Source organism: Ursus americanus, chromosome 10 (assembly GCF_024610735.1).
Source record: "Ursus americanus isolate L20-20 chromosome 10, mUrsAme1.1.p, whole genome shotgun sequence".
Lineage (NCBI taxonomy): Eukaryota > Metazoa > Chordata > Mammalia > Carnivora > Ursidae > Ursus > Ursus americanus.
In genome coordinates this window covers 36275064-36281369 of record NC_142136.1, presented here as the reverse complement: position 1 = coordinate 36281369, position 6306 = coordinate 36275064, and the positions used below count along the sequence as shown (strand labels likewise).

General features: G+C 43.3%; 1 pseudogene; it reads right to left on the bottom strand.

Moving 5' to 3' along the window:
- Positions 1–1090: 1090 nt before the first annotated feature.
- Positions 1091–4204, bottom strand: LOC123800999 (zinc finger and BTB domain-containing protein 39-like; annotated as a pseudogene).
- Positions 4205–6306: the final 2102 nt, after the last annotated feature.

The following is a 6306-nucleotide window of genomic DNA, read 5'->3' as shown; positions in this document are numbered from 1 at the left end:
TGTCCATTAGAGCTCCCTGGTGGGGACGCAATGACAGATTAGGATAAATGCCCCAGGTCAAAGATGAACTGCCAAAGCTTCTGCCCAGTTAGCACAAAATAAACAACAGGCTACCTGACAGGGACAAACAAGAACGCACATCACTGCACACACCACTAGTTCCTTGGATCTCTTTAATCACGAAGGGCTCACAGTCCACTACTCTGTCACCTCATGGGGTCTTCTCATCTGCACCACAGGCCGGACACACTTCTAGGTGGGAGACTGGATGCAAATTAAGGCAAGGCTGCTGCTGTCAGAGACATCCCCACCTCCCCACCAGGACACTCAAGGTCAATGGAGGACAAGTGACTATCTCGCAGTGGCTCCCTGTCCTCACCCCACACGGAAGGCCTGACATGCTGGGCCTGCACTCCATAAAATCCATAAAATCACTCCATAAAAACATGTTTCTTTGGAATTGAGGAGAAAAGAGAAACCTCCCTTCCTTTGCATCTGGGCTGCCACTTCGGTTGGCACGGCAGAACGCCTCTTCTGGCTGGCAAGGGTTCATCCCGGAGCTTTCGGACCTTAGCCTGGATCTAGCTGCCAAAACCTTTTACTGTCCCATCAGCAGATTAGAGTCTTGGAACAAGCAGGCCCCTCCAGACCATCTGCCTTTTCCCAGCCAAGGGCTGGGCCTGGCACCTGAGGTGAGCTGTCCTGCTGACTCGTCTTTTCTGAATGACCACATCCCCCAAGTCTCCCTCAGCTGGTGGCCAGCTGGAAATCGCCATGGCAACAATACCCATAGTGAAAACCTCTCGCCCCCTCCTCTATTCAGTGAGGCTGGTGGTTGGATTCTTAGCAGCCTGAAACCTACACCCATTGCCCAAGATCCCAGCACCAGCCTCGAAAGAATACAAAGCACAGCCCCTCACTGGCAAGAACAGGTAAGGAGGTAAACATGACAGGGCTGCTGCTTCTCAAGAACAGTAAGAGCTCATGTGCTATTTCTTCTTTTCTCTTCCCTAAACACAGGGCAGGACAGAATTCCCAGCAAGGCAACACTGAAACTTCGGCTAAAGAGAAGACAACAGCCATCAGAAAATCAACACCCTGGCCGCCGCCCGGGAGCTCCCCTGGTTCTGCTGGGACCCAGTCCGCTGTCCCAGCTCTTTTCTGCCTCTTTGGAATGGATACTGTCCAAGAAGGGCTGCTCAACGGAGAAGCCGAGCAAGGCTGTGCCCGCCCGTGTGCTTGCCGGTGAGGCTGAGCGGGAGCTGCGGGGGCCACACACTGGGCAGCGGCACCTCCAGCCCCGAGGAGCGTGTCTCCGGGCAGCGCTGCACGGCTGGACGGCCTTGGGAGAACGTGTGGCTCCCCTGCCGCTGTACAGCTTCTCGCCTGTGGATCCGCCAGGGGTGGCTGAACTCACCTGCGTGTGCAAACCTTCGCCCCAGACCTCGCAGCTGTACCTGCCGTTCCCAGGCTGGCGCAGCTCCTGGCTCAGCAACTCCTTCGCCCACAGCTCCCGCTTCTGGACTGCTGGGTGTGACAGCCCCAAACCGGGCTTTGCTTCAAGGCGCCTGCTTCACTCGTGCAGCCGACAGGGTCGCGACAGGCAGCCTCTGACTCGTGGACGAACACGTGCCATCTGCGACTGCAGCCGTGAGGGTGGCACCGGTCCCAGGTACCGCGGGCCTGGCACTTTCCAAGTTTAGATGGTCAGGGACGTGGCTCTGGACCACGTGGAGATCTTTGACCGGTGCCTTCCCAAAGACAGCACATTTCAACTCTGGGGAGCCTGCCCCTGGAAACAAACCCGGATTCCCAGTCACGGGATCATTGGGGGTGGATGCTGATGTTGTTCTCAAATGTTCCATCCCGTCAGTGGAGGGTCAGCTGCTGCAAAAATACCGATGTGGAAGAGAACATGGGTCACCTGGGAGTTTCGGTGCTAGCAGTGGGGCTCACCGAACTTGCGGTTGCCTGTCAGCAGGTCCAGGTGGTCCTGAACATGCTGTCACATCCGGTGAAGGCGGTGCTCTAGAACCGTCTTGCACACCTGGCAGGACATGGCCTTATTCTCGTGGTTTCTATTCTCTTCAAAAGTCAGCTCGTCTTCACTGGCATCACTAAGCTCATTCACGTCCTCAGCTATGCCTGCCTCAGTGGGGTCTTCAAACTGCAAGTCGTCATCCCCGGGGTCATCCAGCTGGAGCGCATCCATCCGCCCAAAGCCGGGCTCTTCGGAGTGGTTGCTATTGCTCACACAGGAACTGGTTCCCCTGGTGAGGTCTGTTTGCACTATCCGGAGGAAAGAAGCTATTTTTACTAACGTCTCCATTGCTCTGAACTTTGCATGGCTGGGGGGAGCTTGTGCTGATAGGATGGCCGTGCGGACAGTGCCCATGACTGGCTGGGTCATCATCCTCGTAGCAGGCAGGGAAGGAGCAGGGGCATCCTGGTCAGAGGCTGGTGGCAGTGGCTGCTGCAGCAGTGTCATTGGTAACATTTCCCTCCTCCTCTTTATAGCTTCCTCCAGCATCGCTAGGTAACGCATAGTTCCCATCAGGACCAAAGTGCCCCCACCATCCCAGCGTTCTTCAAGGGGACAAGTGGGTTCTGCTGAGCTACAACTCCAGGCTGCCAAAGTGATCTTTTTAAAAAATTAAAATAATATGACTTATCCACTTAAACCTATCATTACCTTCTCTCAGCCCTTAGAATCAAAATTATTTCTACATATTCTACAGGATCTTATATGACCTGTTTATCTTCACAGTGGCCTTTTCGACCATTCTTTCCTTTTGTTCAATATACACTCATCACACTGGTCATTTTCAATTCTTTCTCAGCTTAGAGAATTTCACCATGGAGGTTCCAAGGCTTTGCGTTGTTCTCTTCTCAGCATTTCACACAGCATAACAAAATTAAAAAAGAAAAATAAAAAAAAAACTTCATCTTTTTCTAGAAATGTCATCTCTTTGGAGATTATTTCTATGACCATCCCATATAATACACAGCTTTTCCCAAAACATCATGTTACTCTCTATTATAATGACATTCCTTATTGTTTAAAGCATTATTAAATATTAACTACATATTAAGGTATTATTAATACTTGAAAACTATGTTATGTTAGATATTAACTGTTTTGTCTCCATGATTTTTTTCTCTGTTTTGAAGCAGACCAGCCAGACATTTGTGCCCCTCTCTCACTCAGATACGCTTCTTCTTGTGAATGATATTAAGGTGTGAATTGTAGAGAAGAAAATAAAAAGACCCTTACAGAAAATAGGATCTCTTATTTTGTTCTCTGGAAACCTAAGTTCCTTAAGAATTCTGTGAATAGAGAACAGAGACAGATGAGTGCCTCTGAGGAGAGAAAAGATTGAATAGGAGAGCCTGTAGTGATTTATTCTAGGTCTGAGAGAGAATGGTGTTCCATGATAGTAATACCTACATGCCACTACCTTGCAGAGACCCGAGGCAGTGGCTTCAACTCCAGATCGATGATCTCATGGTTTGGCTTGAAACGTTCTAGAAAAGATTGGTGAATGTGAGGTTGCACATTAGCAGCAGCATGTCATAACCTCAAGGTATTACTGAGCACGGATAGGGAGCACATCAAAGATATCCATGATGGGATAAAGACACGGGAATTAACCTCCCTTTTTATCACCGCAGTTGAATTGTATTGTTGAGAAGCCCTAGAGAAAGGAGCGTGGTCTGAGTAATACATTAGATTCAATTCCCTGCTGTCATTATAAGATAGGACCTCAAAGTCAGTTTTAATATGATTTCAGGTCAATAAAGAAATGTGGCTTTTTGTTCTCACACCTGAATTTTTTGTGTAGGGTTCACATGGAGAACGCTCAGTTCTTCTCATAGTTGTTTACCACCCATGTGCTCAAGCTTACATCTGCTCGGATGAATATGACATACCCAACATCTGCTAGACTTACTGGTAAAGAATAGGAACACAATACGTATCTTTGTTAATCAATAATAAAATGTGATCTGATTTTTGCAGGAGAAGAAAGGAAAACTCAGTGAGGTAAAATAACTCAGCCAAAATGAAACAACTCTTTAATACCCGAGTCTGGCCTTTGCTTATGAACCTTGAGCTCTTAGCCCCTGTGCTGAAGCTTCCTCTGTGTGAGGAAGGCAACAACCCCAAACTCGTAACTCTGGCATTTAGAGCATTCCTAAAAACCATGCATCATGAGAATAGATAGACGATGAGCTAAGATGAGTGTCCTGAGAGGACTGGGGGCCTAAAACACATTTGGGAAGGTTAATCAGAGGTCAGATTTTTTTTTTTTTTTCTGAAAAATTAAACTCTTAAGAAAATACTGGGGAATTTAGGTGACATAAATCGTGCAGCAAGTAGAGGCAGCAAACTGTGGTTGTGGTTTAGCTACTAGTGTTTAGTTCAGCAGGATGACTGAGGAGGAATAGTTGGGGGTCTGGTCAATTTAGAAGTCACAGTGGAAATTACTTAGTCTTTCAGGTTCTCTATACCATCATCCTCTGTTTTCTCTATGCCTTATATATTTATGATTCTTTTATAATTTATATCAAGATGTATCAAGCTTATTTTATTTTTCAATCAATAAATTGCAGAATTATACCACAAATGCACGTTTCAGTTGATGCCTATAAAATAAATGTTGCCATTTATATTACAAAACCTTCCAGAAATTCCTGTTAATTTCCTAATACACATTTTAGTAGGTATTAGCTTTATTACTGACAAACGAACATAAATTAACACTTCTTTCACACCTGTAAACAAAAGTGCCTATAAGGATAAGCTAGAGAATCATTTTCTTCAGAGATCTCTTTATCACGTATTTGAATAAAGATGATATTAGAGTAAAAATAGTTTTCTCAAGAAAAAAGGAATTTTTCTTTCCTATGCTGAATAAGTCAATAATGATTAATTAAAATAGAGTAAAAAAAAAAAAAGAAATTCCCCAGCTAATATGAAGCAACATAGTAATGACTAATAGCCTCAATAGGCAATTAGATGATCAAAAAGATTTAAAAATGATGAACATATAATCTATGAGAATGGAAAATGCAACCTTTGCCAAGGAACAGGAGATTTTAGGCCATTTCTGGAGGCAGGAACTAGCTCCCACATCACTAGTCTATGTCACACAGGTAGGAGAGCTGTGGAAGTGATAAATGGGAAGGAAGACAGAAGTGGCACTTTCTTACAGATCCTAACAGGTGTAACCAAAAATTCTGAAATAAGTTCAGTTTAAGAAGTAGTTTTAAATGTCTCCTACAGAGTGATGAAACTTCTGCGGTTAGTAGATAATTGGTGACAGAAGTCCTGGAATTAAAGAAAGAATACACCACCTTTGAGCTTCTTGTGGACCCTTAAGTCCCATTGGATACTCACCTAATTAACAGCAAGTGTCCCTATTAAGGGGAATTACCACTCCAGTGAAGTGGGAGACCATGTCATCAGATTTAATTTAGTTCCATGGAAAAGGTGCCAAGTGGATGCATGTCCTCTTAAAAAGCACATTTCAATTACTGCAGGTCACTGTATTTAGTGAGAACATAGAAAAGTAGGAAAAAGTTCATCAAAGTTATGGCAATTTTGTGGTAATACAAACTAAATGGACAAACTCATTCTGTGAAATAAACTTTAATTTTTTAAACAAAGCATCTAATTTAAAGATAGTGCTATGTTCAGTTAACTTTATGTGTTCAGCTTATATATGTAAAGCATAACATGTTAAATAATGAACCCAAATCCTAAATAATCTAGTAGGATATTAATTTGGCATCTAACACAAGGAAAACACAATATATCATATATAGTCTTCCCATTGTATTATTTTCTTCACACACAAAATTAAAAGTGCTGTTTATAATACCATTCTTCAATACCAAATTTTTTATTCACATACCATCACTTTCCAATATATTTTTCCAGTTTAAGTCATAGGGAACAAGTCACAAATATACTTTTGTAGCCTAGAGATTTCAATTAGGAAATCTAAATTTTCCTCACAATCCAAAATGCAGTGCTGCCATTCTTATATAAAATGGAAGATTTACCTAAATTTACTAAAAGAAAAAGCTATTTTAATGGTTTAAGTTAAATACTTATTTCATTAGTGAATTAATTCATTTTTAGCCAATTTCCCAAATTCACATTTTAAATGAACCCTTGAAGGAACAATTAAGATTGTTTCCTAATCAGCATGCCATCAGATATCAATACTATCAGACTAGTCTTTTTTTTGAATTATTTTTTAACTATTACATTAAATAAAATACTAATGAATAACAAGTGGA